The sequence below is a fragment of the Colobus angolensis genome, unplaced genomic scaffold (genome assembly GCF_000951035.1).
Source record: "Colobus angolensis palliatus isolate OR3802 unplaced genomic scaffold, Cang.pa_1.0 Scaffold112, whole genome shotgun sequence".
NCBI classification, from domain to species: domain Eukaryota; kingdom Metazoa; phylum Chordata; class Mammalia; order Primates; family Cercopithecidae; genus Colobus; species Colobus angolensis.
Genome location: NW_012112253.1, coordinates 6,396,686 through 6,417,357, shown reverse-complemented (window position 1 = coordinate 6,417,357; position 20,672 = coordinate 6,396,686). Strand labels below are relative to the sequence as shown.

Sequence of the window (20,672 nt, the reverse complement as noted above, 5' to 3'; positions counted from 1 at the left end):
AAGATGTTATCTCTGAAAAAAGGAAATAAGAGAAACAGGGCATGATGGTTCTTACATGTAGTCCTCATTATTCTACTTGGGAGGCTGAGACAGGAGGATCACTTGATTCCGAGTGTTGAAGCTTACCTTGAGCTATGATTGCACCACTGTTCTCCAGCATGGGTGACAAAGAGAGACTCTGTCTCTAAAAAAATTAAAAAGTAAAATAAAATTTCACTTATTGATTGAAGGGGGTTTAAACCCAAAGGCTGAGGGACAAAGTGTCTAATGTGCCCCCCTAAATGGGGACACTTTGAGAAATTTTAAAATAAATTAATGGAATATATATATATATAAAGTTGAAGGTACTACGGGTAACACCAGAATTAAAGGATAAAACAGTCTCTTGTTTCTCTAGTGGTATAATGAAAGTAAAATATGTACACAAATATCTCCAATGCAAAGCAGGAAGTAGTAAATGTCGAAGAAATCCACAGATGTGGTGCAACAAAGTGCTAAGGCAGTAGAGGGTTTCCTGTATAAGGAACCAGAAAGGGTTCTGTAGAGGAAGCGGCATTTCTTAACAACTTCTAGCTTCTGTTAAATGCCCTTCTGCTGACCACTAACCCTCTCCTCACTACCACAGGGTAAGAGCTACCCCACGCCAAGAATGCTCACCTTCCTTCCCCTGCTTGGCGAGCAAGTGCTCATCTTGTAAGATCTCATCAAGGGTTACTTCCCTGATCTCCTTTCTCCAATAAATTCGGCCCTCCTTTATTTGGGAACACATGACTTTGTACCAACGTCTCTCTCTCTTGATCTTGTCATTCATGTTAGCTTTCCTGTAGCTTTCACTAGACTGCAATTTCTGTAAGGGCATGGACCATGCTTTGAATTCTTGGTGCCAAGAGATTTAAAATTTTTTGGAATGAATGAACTCTGCTTTTTACAATGAAGAAATCTAATTAAAGAGAAAAAAAAAAAATCCTGCTCTCAGTGAGCAGAAGGGTAGAAGAAATGAAGGAGGAAAGAGCTAGTTGTTTGTGATTGCCTGATGCTACGTAATTTGATTTAATTGTCAGGATCCAAAGATTTTTAGTTGGCATTCCTATCCCTTCTTACCCTGTGGATGCTGAGATTGAGAGAAATTAAAAGCCTTGTCTAAAGCCACAGAGCTGTGAAACTGAGTAACTGGGATTTAAGCCCGGTGGTTTCCTTCACTGTATGATGCTTCCAAATGGAGAAATCCATCACTGTGATATTACTAGGCTTTAAAAAAGAAAATAGCCACTTGGACACAGTCTAGAAAGAGTCTTTTCTACCTCCCCACAGGACCACCATGGAGTCTGATCTTTTTAGAAATAAAATAAAAGAAAAGAAAATGTATTTACCTGGAGAACAGGTATCTGATTCCTGAGGAAGAAAACCAGTATTTCTTTCTGTCTTATTCTGTCCCCTCTTCCTCAATTTCTCCTTCAACCTTTCTCCCTCCACTCCTCTCTCTGATATGGAAGAGTTTAACTTTCTAAAGTGATGACAATAATTCGGTCAAGCCTCTGCTGGGATATTGGTTTATCCCCTCAGGAATCTGACCTGAGCTTCAGTTCCTAGGATAACACACAATTTAAATTTTGATTTAAATTTTCTGTATAGTGGGAAATAAGCCAAGCTGAAATTTTGCTTCAAAAATTGTTTTTTCAGGAAAAATCAGAGATAAATTATTTATAAGATAAAATAGACATTATTTATAATTAAGAAAAACTAGAAATAACATCAACATTCAATAATAGAAGTTTAACAAACTATGGTAACTTATAGGATGCAATATTCTATATTTATTTAAAATGTTTCCAAGGAATATAGAAGACATGGAGTATGGTGGTGATATATTACTAATTCAGACATCAAAATACAAAAAAAAAACAAAATTTTAATTTTGTAAAACTAATATATACTTAAATATGGATATATTTGAAAAAATATGAAAAGATTGGAAGATGATACACTAGAACATTAACAATAGCAGTTCTGTTTGATTCTATAGCTGGTGATTCTATAGTTTTTTAATTTTCTACAATTAACATGGAATACTTTTACAATCAGAAAATAATTCAGGTTTGAGAAATGCTTGTTAAGTGGGTGGAATCTCATTTTGAAATTCTTCCTAGAAAAAAAATTTTTTTTCGCTGTTTCGTCCCACCCACTGTTTCCAGGAAGGTAGTTCTGTCATCCTGAAACTTGTGTTTATTCACACCTCCTTACTCTTGCTCCTGTCAGTCTATATTCTAAAAAACATTCTGATACAGTTCAGTGCACCGAAAAGAACGTAAGCTTCAGAATGAGGCAAATCTGAGCTTGAGTCTATCTTTCCATATTTCTTAGCCATACAATCTTTGGAAAACTGTATATTCTTTGAGTTTCAGCTTCCTCATCTGATGAGAATGGAATGGGACAGCATTTGCAGAACCCACAGAGTTCCTCAGATACAAGGTAATAGTAGTCATCAACACAGTTCATTACTTTCTCTTGCCTCTCCTTCTGTGTACCCATCCAAATTTACTCATCCTTAAGGTCTGACTCACATTTTAGTTCCTCTACAAAGTCTTCCATGACTCTGTCTGCCAAATTATGAAGTCTGCAATTTTTAAGAATGTTTTCTGTAGAACTCACTTAGCGCTCATACATAGCTTCATAAATTCAGTGAGTCTATTGGTATGTCCCCGACTAAAACGGACAGACGCACATCATCCATCTCCTTCATTTATTATAAGCTTTTAATCAGCAGCTAATGATGGGGAGTTGAATCTTTTGCAGATGAGTTTTGAATATTAAAGTACATTTTTGAATCAAAATATAGAGGAGTAAAAACTAAAGTCTGCAGTCACGTTCCCTCTTCATTCACCTAGAGCAGGCTGAAAATCTATCAGTGGCCTGTGTGTGGTACCAGTGACTAGATCTGAATTATCAAGATAGAAGGTCACCATCCCAAGAGACAGGACTGCTCAGAAAGCCCTGGAATAGTCCTGATTCTTGTCAGACTGTGGAAAAGTGCTAAGAACATAAATTGGTGAGTGTGTTTGATAAGGTGAAGCAAAGTGGATGGGTCCTGCAGCTATAATTTCTTCTCCCTTACAAGTCCGTCAGTCAAGTAGATTATTAGGAAACTAGGTTTCTATGGAATAGAAGCAGGGAAAGAGAGAGAAGGGAAGATACACCCAATAATGCCTCTCTTGGGTGTATTTCTATTAGTATCCTCATTCTAAAATTATTGACACACCAAATCTAATGACCAAGTTGGATGCTTTCAGGCAAAAAGGTATCAAATGCCTAAAATGTCATTATTTTACTTCTGAGAAGCCACTATTTCTTTTATTCTCATACGCTTGCTTATCTTGAAGTGGTGAACCACATAAATAAATATATTTTGATATTTGATCTTTTACAACTAGACACTTAGCAATATATTTTTAATATAACTTTTTTTCTAATAGCTTCTTTCAAGATCTTTTTCTTTAAATTAAGAAAAACATAAACTATCATATGTATCCCTTCCTGGTGGTGTCTAGAATATACTAGGAATAAATACGTAGGTAAGAATTAAGGGTTAGGCTGTGGGTTGAGATCTGCTTTTTACAAAATTTGAAAGAAAAAACCCACTAAACAATGCACAGAAGAATTTTTGTTGTTGTTACATTGTTCTCATGAATGAAAGTTTCATTGTTTGGCTTCAGCCAATTTTTTAAGAAACTTACAAATGAAGATGAAGGCAAGCTTTTAAAAAACACCTTTGGTCATAAATATAAATAAGATTTTCATGCCAGAGAGAAATTGGTGCTTTGTTCATCATTTGAATAGCAAAAGAGGGAGGTTTGTTGGCTCTTTCTCATTTAATTCTATTGACCTGCCAACATTTTACAGAACTTAGTAACATCCATTATTTCTTTTTCTACATATAGTTATTGCTGTCCCTTTTATGAGATCTTACTTGTGTTATCTCACGTTCTTCCTTCCTTTTCTTTATTTGCATGTCATAAAAATGCTGAATTTGTACAACTTTCAGGTAATTATTTTTATGAGCTCACAGAAGGTTATCTTCAGTGCTATCACAAAGCCTTCCAGCGGTCAATGAATCATGCAGATTATTTCATGATCCCTTGTCCAAGATTGCTACAGAGGCATAGGTCTCTTCATGAAAACACTTTTAAAAATTGGGAGCAAAAGATATTCTTGTAACATTAGTTGTTTTTTTCCCCCCTAAATACAAGCAGTAACCATATTGCAAAATATTTAAAAAGTAGGAAAAAAGCACAAAGAAGTAATTCCACCATCTCCATAAATGTTGTTAATATTTTAATTCATACCTTTCTATTATATAAAATATATACACACATAAATGTACAGTTTGTACTCTGATTTATTCCAACTTGCATTAGAAAGGGAACGTTTTCTTTTGTCACCAGTTTTCAAAACCATTTACCAATTATTTATATATTCATTGCCTGAATAAACAATCATTTAAAGTTCTATTGCCTTTTTAGACTATCTTGGATTTTACCTGAAAAAAATTTAATTTGTTCTGGTTATGCATATTCTCCTCCAATGCCTGAGTCACACATAATTAAGACGCTCTTCTAAATTCAATGAGTTTAAAAAGTTTAATGAGCCTTTTCTCAAATAACAAAAGATAAGATTCAAATGAAAGAAAAACACCTTTATTCACATGAGATGATAGTTACATGGTAACAGCAGCTGTCACTACACTGAGAGAGAGCCAAGAAGGGCCCTTGGTTCTGTAAAATCTGATTCACAAGCGTGAACTTGAACTTCTGAATTCTAGAGCGAGAGTGAGCAAACTGTGACCAGAGAAGCAAATTCAGCCCATGGCTGCTTTGATATTGCCTGTGAGCCGAGAATGAGTTTTACACTTGGAAACGTCTGGTTAAAAAAAAAAAATTATTAAGAATATTATTTTGTGACACATGAAAATTATATGAAATTCATATTTCAAAGTTTTCTTACAACCTGGTCAACACTTATTTTTGTTTATGGATTGTCAGTGGCTTCTTTGTCACACCAGAACAGCGGAGTTGAGTGGATGTGAAGAAAGTGGTATAGCCCACAAAGGATAAAATATTTACCCTCTGGTCTTTTACAGAAAAAGTTTGCTGACCCCTGCTCTGTATAATGAGGTTCTGAGCAGGATAGCGATAGAAAAGTCTATGCTCATTTTCTTTCAGCCCTGAATCCAAATCCCCTTCCTGTTTTCAGCAGGACTATTTGTGCCCATGAGGGAAACACGAAGGATTGTCAGTATTCATTTGCTATCAGAACTGCCTTTGAACTTCAGGGAAGCCGCCATCTTGTTTTTGTTCACTCCTCTAAAGCACAGTGTCTGCAACATGAAACACTAGTAAGTTCTTTAAACTTCTTGTTATCTTGAGACAGGGCAAGACCTTTACCCAATTTATTTAGTTATGGAGGAGGAGGATGAAAGATTGGGTCCTAAGTGTTATTCAATGGCATGACATGGTTTTCCCTGGAAGGCAGCCAGAACTGATGCTTATGAGGTGTTTGTCTGATGAACTGTACCCCTGTGACACTAAGCAGAGCCCGGAGGAGGTGGCAGTCCATCTTTGTAACTCAGGTTTGATTTACAAATCAGAAGAATGTGCAAAGCCCGTAGAAACCAGACCCACCCCTAAGACAGTCTAACAAGGAAATAATGACCCCTGCGTGTGAATAACCGCTTGGAAGGTGGGATGATTTGGACTGTTGTTGAAGTATATTATAGCATTTTCATGAAAGCAAAATAGAGCCCAGGCAACTTCTGACTGCTTTAGTAACTGGAAGTCTGGAAAATAATTATTAGCCAGTGTTTGTGGGTTATAGAGAATCCATCTAATTAAAGGAAGCCATTTAGTGAATGTATGGAAGCTTCTAATACAGCTCACATAAACAGAAAAAAAAAAAGTTGGAAGGAAGAAAATACTGTGTCAAAATGTCTCCAGGATTAAATTCCAAGTTCAGAAAAATAAGACGAACCCATATATTTGACAATGAAATTCTCTTATAACAGAATGTCATAATTTCAGAAAATTAGATTTACCATGAGCTTACCACAATACTTCTTGCTATTCTTCTCAACTTCAGTTTTACATCCTGTGTACAATTTCGTAAGGCTCTAAGAACTAATCTTAATTTTGCCCAGAAAAATTCTATTAAGATGTCTACAGAATTCTATAGAGTGCTTGGCAGTGTTTACAAAAAGTCAAAATGTGGTCATCTGGGGTCAGTATAAAATACAATGCATGTACAAAAACATGATTGTCTTATTTGTGTTACTGCATTAATTTTAAGTAATGTTTTATTTTTTCCAATTGAAGAGTACTATGTTTATTATAGAAAATTTTGAGGCTGGACATGGTGGCTCATGCCTGTAATCCCAGCAATTTGGTAGGCTGAGGTGGGCAGATTACCTGAGGTTGGGAGCTCCAGACCAGCCTGACAAACATGGAGAAGCCCCGTCCCTACTAAAAATACAAAATTAGCCGGGCGTGATGGCACTTGCCTGTAAGTCCAGCTGCTAGGGAGGCTGAAGCAGGAGAATCACTTGAACCCCGGAAGTGGAGGTTGTGATGAGCCGAGAACGTGCCATTGCACTCCAGCCTGGGCAACAACAGTGAAAGTTCACCTAAAAAAAAAAAAAAAAGAAAATTTTGAAAATAGGGAAACGGAATGAAACAAAAATAACCTCCATAATCCCTCCACTGTAAGACAACATTACTTGAGGATTTTCTTCAGTCTTTTGCTTTGATATTTTCTTCACAGTGTGACTCTACTCAAAGTTAATTATAGCTGCTTGTTTTTTTGTTGTTGTTGCTGTTGTTATTGTTTGTTTGTTTTTGGCCTTTTTTTTTTTTTTTTGAGACAGAATCCCTCTCAGTTGCCCAGGCTGGAGTGCAGTGGCGTGATCTCGGCTCACTGCAGCCTCCATCTCCCAAGTGATTCTCCTGCCTCAGCCTGCCAAGTAGCTGTGACTACAGGCATGTGCCACCATGCCTGGCTAATTTTTTTTTTTTTTTTGAGAAGGAGTCTCGTTCTGTCGCCCAGGCTGGAGTGCAGTGGTGCAATCTCGGCTCACTGCAAGCTCCGCCTCCTGGGTTCACACCATTCTCCTCCCTCAGCCTACTGAATAACTGGTACTACAGGTGCCCACCACCACGACCAGCTAATTTTTTTTAATTTTTAGTAGAGACTGGGTTTCACCGTGTTAGCCAGGGTGGTCTCGATCTCCTGACCTCGTGATCCACCCGCCTCGGCCTCCCAAAGTGCTGGAATTACAGGTGTGAGTCACTACACCCGGCCTAATTTTTGTATTTTTAGTGGAGACAGGATTTTGCCATGCTGACCAGGCTGATCTTGAACTCCTGACCTCAGGTGATCTGCCTGTCTCAGCCTCCCAAAGTGCTGGCATTACAGGCATGAGCCACCGTGCCTGGCCTGCTTGCTTTTTAAATTAACTATATTACATAATTTTCAGATAAGACACAGCTATCCAGAAAGAGCCCTAGAGATGGATAAGGAACCTGTTGGAATGCTCTGATATTAAGAAAAAAAAATAAAATAAATTCAAAACCAAAAATAAGTCACAAGGTAAGCAAAACTTGTGTCACTTTCTTTTATATCTTATGACTTCACTTTTAGCCATCATTTTATGGGCTGGGAGAAGACTCAAATAAAAGGGAAGGCAGAAGGCTGGGGTGGGAGTGCAGGGGGAGAGAAAGAAAGAAAAGTTAAAAAAATAAAGAGAGGAAAAAAAGCCAGAATTGAAAAGAAAATATATTTCAAAAATACATCTCGTCCTGTTGAGAGTAACAGCACTCGTGTAAACGTGTAGACAAGTCTCTAGGCTGATTTTTTTTTAAAGTCCACATATTTGATGTGTATTGCATTATTTCCATAGTACACACATTTGAAATTCAGTAAAGAAAAACAGACCCAGATCATAGTTCATTTTTGAGAGTACAAAAAGTCTTTTAACTTAATTTTGCATTTTGCTTTTCATTCCAATATTGGCAAATTAGATGTAGAGAGAGGGTTAATACAAGGGTGGTGTGGCCACTGGTGAGCAGTGAGAAAGATGTCTCCATCGATGACTTCTTCCCAAGCCAGCTGATGGGCGGCACAGCAAGGCTGTGACCTGTCTTGGAAGCAGTCTAGCCCAGCACAAATATCACAGGCTTTGAAGCCAAAAGGGAACATGTGTTCCTGATGCTTGACCCTCTCCAATTTGTTACAGCGTCCACAATATGTTTTTACCTGGAAGTCTTTTTTTCAGGAAGTCTATGTACTACGGCTGTGTTCAAACACGGCTATGTACTAACACGGCTGTGTTCAAACACGGCTGTCTTCCTGGGAACGGGACGAGGACGTAATCAGAGCTTTGTAGGGTCTGTCTCTACACTGCAACATCATAACACTGAAGTGTAGATTTATAGCATTGCTTTATGTATATTTTCTTACTCCCAAGGCCCCCCTTTTTACAGATATATACACAACATGTCATGTAGAAAATATAAATTGTTGATCGTACAGGCACTTTCTTCCTTTTTAAACCTTTCCAAAGGTCTTTTTGTTAAACACACCCAGATGCCGTTTGACAGATGAGGGGCTAATTGCTCTGTGAATTACCTCTATCGATTCCTGTTTCATGTTGAGCCAAACAAACAAAAGATATTAATGCTTTGAAAAAAATGAATGATGACCTTTCTCTGCAAACACAGCTTGCGGTCTCTGATTATTGGTGATTCCAGAGAGCAGCGGTCAATCGCAATAGCTGTAACGCTATGATCACTATAATAAGCTTGCCTGACCTTCTCTGCCATGTTAAGTGGTTTAAATTTATTTGCCCAACAACAGAAGAGCTTTCATTTAAAGTCACAGAACATTCAATTCAATTTAAAGATGTAGTGTCTTCTTTCCTCTTCTTCCCCTTCCGTATCTTTCCCTTCTTCATACACCTACATGCCAAGTTTACTAATTGTTTTACCATTCTAAAACTAGCCTGATACCTGAAAAGCAAATTCCTTCAGTTCTTAAAGATTCCAATCGCCATTTTCTTTTTTGTTATTTCTTGCTTTAAGACACTTGAAACACTTTGTTTTTTTCTCTATTTAAGTCTTGTCCATGGTTTAGGTTTAATGTGTGCTGCATAAAAAGTCAAGAATCCATGAGCTGGGTGGTGCTAAGCACCCCAGCTTGGGAACCAGGGGTATAGTTCCATTTTTGTCCATAATTAATGGGACCTTGAACCAATATATCTTTTTTTTGCTTAGGGCAGTTTCTTCCAACTTCGTAAATGAGGGGAAAACCGCCAGGTGATCTACCTTAGAACCTCTTTCCAATTGGAACATACTTATGTTTTAGATCTCTCTACTTAATAGTTTCATATAAATGGCAGAGTTATAATTTGGCAGCTAAGATAAAGTGATGATAGGCCCTTCGAGGACTTCCTAACTGTTTCTCAATGAAGTTTTATGATGGAGAAAATATGCAAACCACAAAAGATTAAAGCCTTAAATGGTTAGGGAGTGGATGCACCCCCCTACCCCCACCCTTGGTTTAAGTGGAAATCTCTTGAAAAGAGTACCCATGACACCTCCACCAATTTCCTGGTAAGAGGCATGCCAAAAATACCAAGGAAGTAGTTTCCCTTAGAATACTTTAGTTCCTGTGCTATAGGATCAAAGCAGGAAGTGAAGAGAAAAACACCACAAATAATCAAAAGGCTTCCTGCCTTAGTTTGACATTCTCAAGCAGTTAGGTCTGAATTCACATAGGATGCTGGGTACCTCTAAGGTGACTTTTCTTAGACATTGTCTCTAGTTTCCACTTAAGACAGTGCCCAATAGTACTGCCAAGCCATCTCTTAACCATACTTGACTCGGCTATGTTAAGTACCATGTTGAGTTTAAAAAAAAAAATGCAAAGCATGGTTCCTCCTTGTGTCAGACTCCTTGCTGCGGCCTCAAAGTACCAGGCTCCTTCTCAGCATGAGGGTATTTGCAAATGCTATGTGCTTCCTCTGCCTAGAATGCCCTTCTACTCTTTTTCTCTTCAAAATCCAATGTCAGTGCCTTCTGAATCTCTATTCACTCTTTAAAATTTCACGTGGCATTATCCCTCTTCCAGAATGCCTCTTATACCATCCTATTAAGGATTCACCATAGTATACCCAAGGCACACTTTCATCTCAGCACTTTGTGCATCTATTTTATTTACTGCTCCATTTTTCTGTTTTCCCTGGAAATTTGCACTTTGTATCTCAGGTCTCTGCCACAGAACTTGGGACTTAGGAAGTGTCCAACTGATGTTTGAAAATTAATAAATGAATGGAAGAATACATCTAATTGTGACTGCTATATAACCATTACAAAAGGCGGTGGCTTTAGATAGCTAGGGCTTATGATCACTCATGCATCTGGAGATCAGTTGGGAGATAGTTGATCACAGCTAAGCTTGGCTGGGATGGCTCAGCTGATTGTGTTCTCTATGATCTTCATCTTCCCCTTGGGACAAACGGTGCTGCCCAGGTATGCTCTCATGGCTAAGCACAATTATAAGAAAGAAAGCAACACCATGCAATGCCTCTTAGGACGTGCTGTCACTTCCACCTTATTCTTTTGGCCACAGCAAGTCATATGGTTAACCCTAAGTCAAGGGACAAGTTCATATACTTACCTCCTTAAGTCACATGTGAAAATCACACATCATAGGCCATGGATACAAGGAGAGATAAACAACTGGTCACAGTAATAAAACCAAACCTGTCAAAAACAAAATACTAACAACCATATTAAGAACAGAAAATTTGAATACTAACAGAGCCATTTGACCAGTCTCCAGTATTAACTACTCTATCTTCATTTCACCAACATATAACCCAGTCACTTTAATGGTATATGTGTCCCATAAATATTTACCAGATTGTGTTAGATCATAGGAAGTAAATAGAGAAATCACAATTGGATGAGTCCTGGTAAATTTAATTTTATGCTTTCTTAAAAAGAAAATATGCACAGCAGGCAGATGCAACTGTTAGGGATACACAATGAAAAGCTAAATGATGTTTATCTTGTATGTATAAAGACACTTTTACTTTTGCTTACATATGTCACCATGGAAGCTGGTTTAATAATATTTAAGTCCCCCTGGTAGTTCCACATCCAATGACTCCCTTTCTCGGGATACCTTCTTATTTTCCTTATAACAAGCTTGGAGAAAGTTCAGGTAGGCATTGCTGGGACATCTTCTTTTCAGAGTTTCTGCTCAGTCACAGAGCTGATGTTAAATCTCCAAAGTCGAGGCGTTGATTTACCAGGAAGAACATAGTTAACTTAAAAGCAGAAAAAGTCCTGGTGGTAATCAAGCCCTGTGAATTCCTGGCCCTCTTCCCCGGAGGCCCAGTGAGGCCCACTCAACAGGCCAACCCCACACCACGCATACTGGATTGGTGGTCCTCTTATCATAGAAAATTCCACCAGTGTGGCCAAAACATACAAAAGGAAGCACACAAGAAAGATGTGAATATAATATGCAGGCCCTGGATTGAGTTTTATGAAAAGAAAAAAGAAAGAAGGGAATTTTTCTTAGTTCTTTTTCATAGTTCATAGGACAAGAAATAACAAGACAGATTGCTTATCAAATGTGAGTAGTTTAACTATTTTTAGTGGCAAATTAGGCACTAAAAGGGCAGGTTTAAAGTCTCTCCTAATTTTGTCCTATAATCAGATAATTTAAATTTGACTATAAATAGAATCATGCATTTTCCCACGATCTGCCTTTCATTTCACACAGTAAGAGTTGTATTATTTATTGAAAACATACAAATCCAGGCCTTCTCAAAACTTCTTTCTTTCTTGACTTTAGTTTGTGTTAATAAAGTATGGTATTGGAATCCTGCCCTGTGGCTACAAAACATTAAGTTCCTTGAGGCAATAAGATGCTTGTTATTCTCATTTAATCTACCAGAATTTCAGAATCCTGTACTTCCAATTTCAGAAGAAGTAAAAGATGAGAATGTGCTGTCCTCTCTTGCCTGGCCTGATCCCATCTCCCTGATTTGTTTCAATATGCAGAGGCTTCCCTATATAAGCCAACTCCAACTCCAGCATTTGGATTTTTCTACGTTTCTCCATGTTTACAGTTCCTCTCCATTTCCTTCCAGGAAAAAGTGTGCAAACGACAAATGCATGTTCTGATCATATTTGAGCAACCAAATCTTGACAGCGTTCTCACGACCATCAGGAAAAAAATTCCTTCCATGAACCGAACCCTAGAAAATGCAAAAATTATTGATAAATGTAATGCAGTGGTCAACTTCTTATCTGTAGCCTACAAAACATTAGACATTAGTTTGTTGATGAGAATTAATACGGCCCAAAGTCCTCATTCATTCTTGACAGTTCTATCATATTACTGCATAAGATGCTAAGATGTTAGTTGCTGGAGGTGGGGGGCAGGGGAGAGGGAATTGACAGAGATGGGAAACCAAGCTGCTTTGCAAATATTCACAGCTGCAGCTTTCTGTAATCATGCTCCTCTTTCCAGTTTCCAGTGGACTTTGAAAAGACAAATTCATAAGAGTTATTTAGCCATAAAAGGGAATCAACCCCTAAGCCCGGCTTCCTGAAGACCTCAGAAACTGAATTACCACAGCACTCCCTAAGGTCCACAGCACAGATTTTTGTTCCCCTCCCACATCCCTATCCCGAAGAAAAGTTTTCCCACTAGCTAAAATAATTAAAAACATTCTCAGAATAGAACACAAAATGTTTCTGGTTTGAATACGAGCCTATTTTTCAGGAAAAAAAAAAAATCAATGTATTGCATATTTACAGTTTGGTATTACAACAGTAGTGAAACTATCCGTTTAGGACTTAATTGCATATAAAAATAAATAAATAAAATGTGCAAGAGTGGTGTGTTCTTTCTTGATGTTCTTCTGCCTACCTTTTTGATTTGTTAACTAACTTCAGGGGAGAATCCCTAAAAGGAGCAATACACCAGCCCATATAATAAAGTCACTGGTTATCTCTGAACTGGAACTTAGCTTTGTAAATCCTGTCTAGGTAAATTACCTTTCCAGTGCAGGGTATTTCCTTTTAGGAGATTCCTTGGGAAGAGCCTCCAGGGAACTGACTAACTTTTTAATGGTTCACTCAGATTAAGAGGAAGGAAATGTGAACTCCTTTGGGGGGAGGAGGCACCACTCTAGGCTGTCTGCATCCTGTAATTCTTCCCAAGTCCGTGAATCATACTTTTAAGACTCCTTTTCAAGGGCATTTGTCTTCCTTTAAGAGAAGGCCAAAGCAGAAAAGACGAGTTTTAAAATAGGTCTCAATCAAGCTTTAGCCATAAAAACAATTGCATGATTCTCTCACTGACTACCCAGGAAAGGTTGCACTGGATCCCTTACCTGCATGCCTCCCCTCACCTTGCACAATACTCTTCCTTTCTTTAGTTTCAGAATTAAAATGACTTTTCATATCATCTCAGCATCTTTGAGCTACAATTCTGTACAACTCTTTCATTTATAGCCAGCCACTGACACTGACTTCATTTATGCCAATGGCATTGGAAGAACTGAGCTATGAGAACATTTTTCAAAATCATTTTGGATAGAAATCTGGCTTTGAAAATAATGTCTTTACTTAATAAAATATCTACTATGTAGACAATTATTGACTATTTTTATACCTTTTCCACAAAGTATGAACGTTTCTGAGAATAAATTTATCAGTGAATAAAGTTTATCAGAGGTTGAAGCATTTAGATCCTTCCAACTTCTGTAGAGGTATGAAGTCACAGGAGCACATTTCTAAAAAGCTACGATGTTACAATAGCAGTTACTCAACCAATAAAGTGTATTTATTGAGTATCCATTAAGTGGTGATTTCTATTATTTTCAAGCTCCTGCAAAGAGTGGAAAAAGCCAGGTATGGTGGCTCACACCTTTAATACCCGCACTTTGGGAGGCTGAGGCAGGAGAATGGCTTGAGCCCAGGGGTTCCAGACTAGCTTGAGCAACATGGCAAGACACCTGTCTCTTATTAAAAAAAAAAAAAAAAAAAGAGTGGAACAACCCTGTCAGAATGTGCAAAAGGACAAATGTATAATGAAATGGAATGTCCACAGAAAGTACACCAAGAATGAACACTAACGTAAACTGTGAACTTCGGGTGGTGATGATGTGTCACTGCAGGTTCATCAGTTGTAACAAAGGCACCTGTCTGGTGGAAGATGGGAGGAAGGCACTACATGTAAGAATGTGAGGGTATATGAGGCCCAGCGTGGTGGCTCATGCCTGTAATCCCAGCACTTTGGGAGGCCGAGATGGATGGATTACCTGAGGTCAGGAGTTCAAGACCAGCCTGGCCAATGTGGTGAAACCCTGTCTCTACTAAAACCACAAAAATCAGCTGGGTGTGGTGGTTCACACCTGTAATCCCAGCTACTCAGGCGGCTGAGGCAGGAGAATTACTTGAACCTGGAACGCAGAGGTTAGAGTAAGTCGAGATTGTGCCAGTGCACTCCAGACTGGGTGACAGAGCGAGACCCTGTCTCAAAATAAAAATTAAAAAGTATATGGGAAATCTCTGTTCCTTCCTCCCAATTTTACTGTAAGACTAAAACTGCTCTAAGAAAATAAAGTCTTTAAAAAAATGTTCAAATGAATGGATTCAAGGTGAATTTAGATTATATTTAAATTAACAGGATTCTTAGAGTTGGTTTGAACAGTTCAGTAGCAATTCCTTAATCTAAAAGTCTCTACACAACATTTATTTTTGACCTAAATTGATTTCATTTGTAGCAAAACGTGACCCACACCTATGTGGATGATGCAGTCTTTACTTATCCCAGTTAGTGTGTATTCATATGTGCCACTGCATACATATTAATGGATGCCACCCTAGACCCCCTGGTGATGGCAGATAGTATTGGGCTTTGTGGCCAAGATATCTTCCAAGCTCCTAATAGTTCTGAATTACAGGACACATCTCATCCCAAGAGTTTTGGATATGAGATTGTGGATAAAAATATACTGAAAGAGAGAAAGTAAGTACGGAAGAAAATAATAGAAAACAGTTGAGTTCCGTTTTATCCCTTCTCTGATTTCTTGAGAGTTCCTAGTCTTAGATTTCCATGCAGGTCTCCATTATTATAATGGTCCATTTTTTTAATTGAAATTTATTTTCAGTACTAAAGTGCAAAAAAACCTAGAAATGTAATTGTGATTTCTACTTTGGAGGACCTCAAAGGTTTTGTATGAATGCCTGTAGCCTGCATTTCGTTTCTATAAGTCTGTTTCAACAGAGTACTCAGAATAGATCTTTCTTTCCTCTCATTCTGAGTTGAAATGTCAGAAATGTGAGGCTAAGGATTTAAAGCATAAATTAGGGGTTTGTTGATGACAAGAAAGAAAGGAGGAAAGGATTGAAAGAAAGAAGAAAGAAGGAAAGAAAGGATGGAAGGAAGGGAGAAAGGAAAAAGAGAAGAAAATAAGAGAAAGGAAAAAAGAAACTTTAGTCTGTAGAATCTACATTAAAATGTTTCTCCATGCTTAAGACATCTTGAAAGAAAAGATGTCAAAGGCAAATTCTAATATTCTAAAACTGCAATCCAATTGCATAAAAACATAAATTTAAATCATTTGGAAGAAAATATTTATATATCCTATATTTTTGTTTAGAGCTGATCTCCATAAAATCTCTTATAATATACAGATCCATATTACAGAGATTATATATACAAATATTTTATTGCTTATGCATAAAACCTGATTTGTTGGGGGATATAAACTATGGCTTTCTCAGGTATCACTGCTACTTGATTGTTCTGAGTATTGGCTTTCTGACAGGGATTGGAATGAAGCCATTTTTATTAATTTAGTTATTTTTGCTGATATAAAAGGCCGTCTATCATGTTAATGATGTATCGGTCTGCGGTCCCACCGAACAATAATTACAGAATGTTCCTAATAGTAAATCATTTGTCACAATCACAGCTCAGTACAACAACCTTTTGTTGAGCAGGGGAAGACATTATCTGAATAGCAATACACCTTTATGCGAACCGATGAAAGGTCTTAACACAGACCAGTCCTGCAAATACCTGAGAGTTCCACGTCTGAACTGTCCATCCCCACATTCCAACTTGGGGATATGCACTGTGAGCTGCTGAATTTTCTCCAGTGTTAGCCTATCTAACATAATGAAAACAACACGTTTTGCCCAGGGAAGAACAGATGAGGTTTCACAAGAATATAAAAGAGACTGCTCTGAAAAGGAGAAGAAATCAAATGATCGAAAAAAGGAAAATATTAAAGGTTTTTACTTCCATTTCCCCTTTCAGCAAGAATTGGGCACAGAAACGATATAATACTCAAAAAGAAAAATCGAAGTTAACAAAAAGGCATTGCTATCTAAATTAAATGAAAGCCCCATCATCAGAATGACATAACGGTCAAGTTCTTCTTTGTAAAAATTTACAAATTGCTTTCAGTTATTTTTAAGCACTATTTGTAAAACCTAAGAGCCAACATTTTTGGAGTATTTCTACATGCAGGGAAACTTTTCAAAATAGACTTAATTTCTTTTAGAACAGTTTTAGGTTCACAACAAAATTGAGTAGAAGGTACAGAGATTTCTCATACAGCCCCTGCCCCCTGACTGCTGCCCCACCTCCCCTGCTCCACCCAGCCCTCTCCCCCTTGTTACAATTTATAAGCCTACACTGACACACTGTTGTCACCCCAGGTCCACAATTTACCTCAGGAACTCTCTTAAGGACTTAATGCGCATTAATTCTTTTCATAGTTTCAAAAACTTTGATATTAGCTCCATTTTAGAGATAAGGGAACTGAGGCAGAGAAGAGTTAAGTCGCATCAGGGTGATTTCTGAGATTTGGTCAATTTCAAACCCTAACCCGGTTGATTAACTACTTTTCATTATTGAAGTACCCCCGTGAAAATAAATCAACAACATCTGTTGGGTACCCATATGCTTGTTGAGATTTTGGTGAGATGATGTCAATCATGCCAGTTTGGCAAGAATATCCCCATTTCATGGACAAAGTAACCCAACTTCAGGGGAGGAAAAGCTAGGATTTCAATACTGGTCCATGACATGAAGCCTGCATCATTATCACATGACCCCTCTGTCCCCATATTCCCATGTTCTGTAGGAAAAGCTGCCCAGTTAATGAGTAATTGTGTCATGTATGGCTTGAGTGACTGTGTTTTTTATAACAATGATACTCAAACTTGAGGTCCATGGATTTTATAAAATCACAGAAACAACTAACTTCACTTTAAGGGTATGTACTTCTATTTTTTATTTTCTACACATGTGTATTCTTGATTAGACATTTTATTGAGACAGGAATGAGTGTATGTAAAGGAAGAAATTCTAAAATATTTGTTCATTAAGTCCAGTGACTTGAAAATAACCTCAAGATCAATTAAAATATAGGAAGTAGAGGGAGCCATAAGTTGTGCTATGAGTGTAAAAGATCACATCACAGAAAAGAAAAAGGTTTTTTTTTAAAGCATCAACAACAGAAATTGTTCTAGAAGTTTATGCCCAGGAAAATTGGGAAGCATGGGCTTCCCAATTTTCTTTGTGTTTTAAAAAGCCATGCATAGACCTCTTGCTCTTTGATTGCCCCAAAATGAATTTGGAAGGCTCAAATTAGCATTAAATGGAACAACTTGTAAGTATCCCCTCCCCTCAGACACTTACCCTTTCTTTTATTGTCTAGAATTCTGTTGGAGGTATCCTTGGACTCCAACAGGCAAGTCAAACTTGTTTTTCTAGTGTCAAATCCAAAATACCAATTAAGTTGAATAGGGAAATGAATATGCTTATAAATTTTTGACAGCCACTGATAGCGATAAGGAAGTCCTTGCCCATAAATTGAAATCAGTTATCAGGGGATACCAGAGGAGCAGAAAGTTGTTTTTTGCCAAGCCCTTGTAGCCTCTTTTCCTCACACTGGCCAGATGGCCTGGAGGTGGCACTTACAGCTGCTTCTGGAAGGAACCTGCTGCAAACACACAGGATGCCTGTGACACTGCCACCACACTGCTTTCCAAAGGGAAGAAGTCCTGTTTGGAAAAAACAAAAAAACCAAATGGCTTCCTTTTGCCCCAACCTCGCTGTCCCCTACCCCTATGTTCTGTCCAGAAGAAAAATCCCTCAGCCGCAATGGTTGTTTTTATTAAATTCTCCTCAATAAAAAGCTCAGGCAGGATTTATTAGGTACTCAGGGCGGACGTTTAGTATTTCGCCAGTTATTAAGTGAAAATCAATAGAAAGCAAAGAAAATGGAAGTCACTGCACTGTTAGCGCACCGTTGTCGCCCAGATATTATGTCGGCTGTCTTGTAGATTCATGACAGACGAAAGAGGCCGGGAGAGAACTTTCTGCTTACATTGCACGAGCCAAAGTGGGGTTATTCATTAGAGCAGGCAGCCGGCCAGATGGATTTCCAGTTCAGTTTTACCATTTATCTTTAAAACGCCTGTATCGAGTGAGAAAGAACACTGATATTATGTGATATCAATGGCAGGTTTATGTATCTAAATCAGGATTTATTGTTATTTTGTTCCAAAGACCTTTTTTTCTCAAGAAATACCATTTCACTGGAAGAAAATAATAGCTAAAACCTTGTCAAAGATAACCTTTCATGCTGTCCGTGCACCACTAGCTGTAAAACAAATAGAACTCAGTATATAAATAGTTTTAACCACATCCTTACAAATCATTTCTTCTGAATCTGTTTTCCCCATTTCAATATATATATTTTTTAATGCCACATACATGATTTTGGGTCATTCAATGTTTTCTTTGCCTGTAGTTTAGCTCTAAATAATGTCAGCAATTGTTTTAATTCCATCTAAAAGCTTTAGCTGTTTTGTGTTCTTCTGTGGAATGCCACATTTCTCAAAAAAAATTCTTTGGAAAAGCAAAGTGATTTGCTGGGTTTTTTTCTTCCCCGCCTTAGAATGAGCTTTAGAGTCAAAAACACCCATCATCTTTTTTCAACTACTTCAGGGTCTTCAAAAGCCAGGACGTGTTTTCTTTTCACTTGAATTGACATTTTTGGTAGCGTCCGGGTTTTCTGATTCCCTCTCTTCTAAAGGACAGATTGCAGCAGACCTGGGCAGATCGGATCTCCAGTCAATCCTGCTAAGTAAGGAAGGTGGCCAAACACCAGGATGAACCATTGTATCCACTTTATAAACAGCTCTCAAGAAAATACAGTCAATATACTTGTAAAATGTCATTAGTGACACTTTGTGATTAGGAGAAAAATTACACCTGGGTTTTGACTGAAGCGCTTGCTAATAAAGAACTGTGAATGTATTTTTAAGCTACCTTATTTTTACTTTTTCTATCCTTTGGGTTTGGAAAAAGAGGAGATACATTTAGCTTTATATGGACCAATATTAGATAGTAGCCAGACAAAGTTATTTAAAGACGAATATGCACTTTTTTTCTTTTCTTTTCCTTTCTTTTTTTTTTTTTTTTTAGTGAGACAGAGTCTCACTCAGTCACCCAGGCTGGAGTGCAGTGGCGCGATCTCAGCTCACTGCAACCTCTGCCTCCCGGGTTCAAGCGATTCTCCTGCCTCAGCCTCCCAAATAGCTGGGACTACAGCCACCATGCCCGGCTAAATTTTTGTATTTTTAATAGAGATGGGGTTTCACTGTGTTAGCCAGGCTAGTCTTAATCTCCTGACCTTGTGATCCGCCCATCTCAGCCTCCCAAACTGCTGGGATTATAGGCATGAGTCACCGCACCCAACCAATATGCACTATTAAGTGTCACGGACTTAGAAAAATTATCTAAAAACCAACAGAAGCTTTTTGCTACCATTGGACAAAAGTGATACTATACTGAAAAGTAAGAAAATAAAAGTAAATAATAGATTATAAAATATTTGTTCCTTGATAGTCTTCTTTATCTAACTGATAGTCTTATCTAACTAGCTAAATTCCTCAATCAAATTGAAGAGCTCAATTATACCAGAAATCCCTTCTTATAGTTTTCTATTTAGCAGTTTTTCTCTTTTTAAATCTGCGTTGACAATCCAAATGGCATTTTCCTTTTAGATGGCACCCTCCAATAAGACACAGAAAGTTCTTTATAATTCTCACTTTTTAAGAAAAACTATTCTAAAACCCTGTATATATTTATGCATATAAATATATGTTTGAACCTGTTGGTCGGGAGGCAATAAAGAATAGTGGTTAAGAAAACGGGCTCTGAAACTAGATTACGTAAGCTCAAATCACAGTCAGTCACTCCCTGACAGTATGATTTGGTGACATTATTATAGCACTATGCCTCAGCTTTCTCATCTGCATAAAAAAGATAATAACCTTATAGATTTCTTGCCAAGAATACAGGGGTCAATATAGGTGAAGGTCATAGACTATCACTTGCTCAACATTAAGTCCTCAAAGCATCAGGTAGCTGTTACTTTGAGTATACCAAATCCAGAACACCAACTCATCCATGTTGATGCTTTGATTTTCCAAGAAAATGGAATACAGTCCCACAGAGATTCAGTTAACCCTCCATTTTCATATTTACTAATGTATTTAGACCCTGCAGAAAGATACAGT

General features: G+C 37.8%; 1 long non-coding RNA gene across 1 annotated transcript in view; it reads left to right on the top strand.

Annotated features, from left to right (window-relative positions):
• The window catches only part of LOC105523169, a 79,046-nt gene that overhangs the window by 14,565 nt on the left and 43,809 nt on the right, over positions 1-20,672 (top strand). The window contains exons 2-3 of the long non-coding RNA XR_001003545.1: positions 5,248-5,389; positions 7,520-7,632. This is a non-coding gene — a long non-coding RNA (uncharacterized LOC105523169). The remainder of the gene's footprint in view (positions 1-5,247; positions 5,390-7,519; positions 7,633-20,672) is intronic.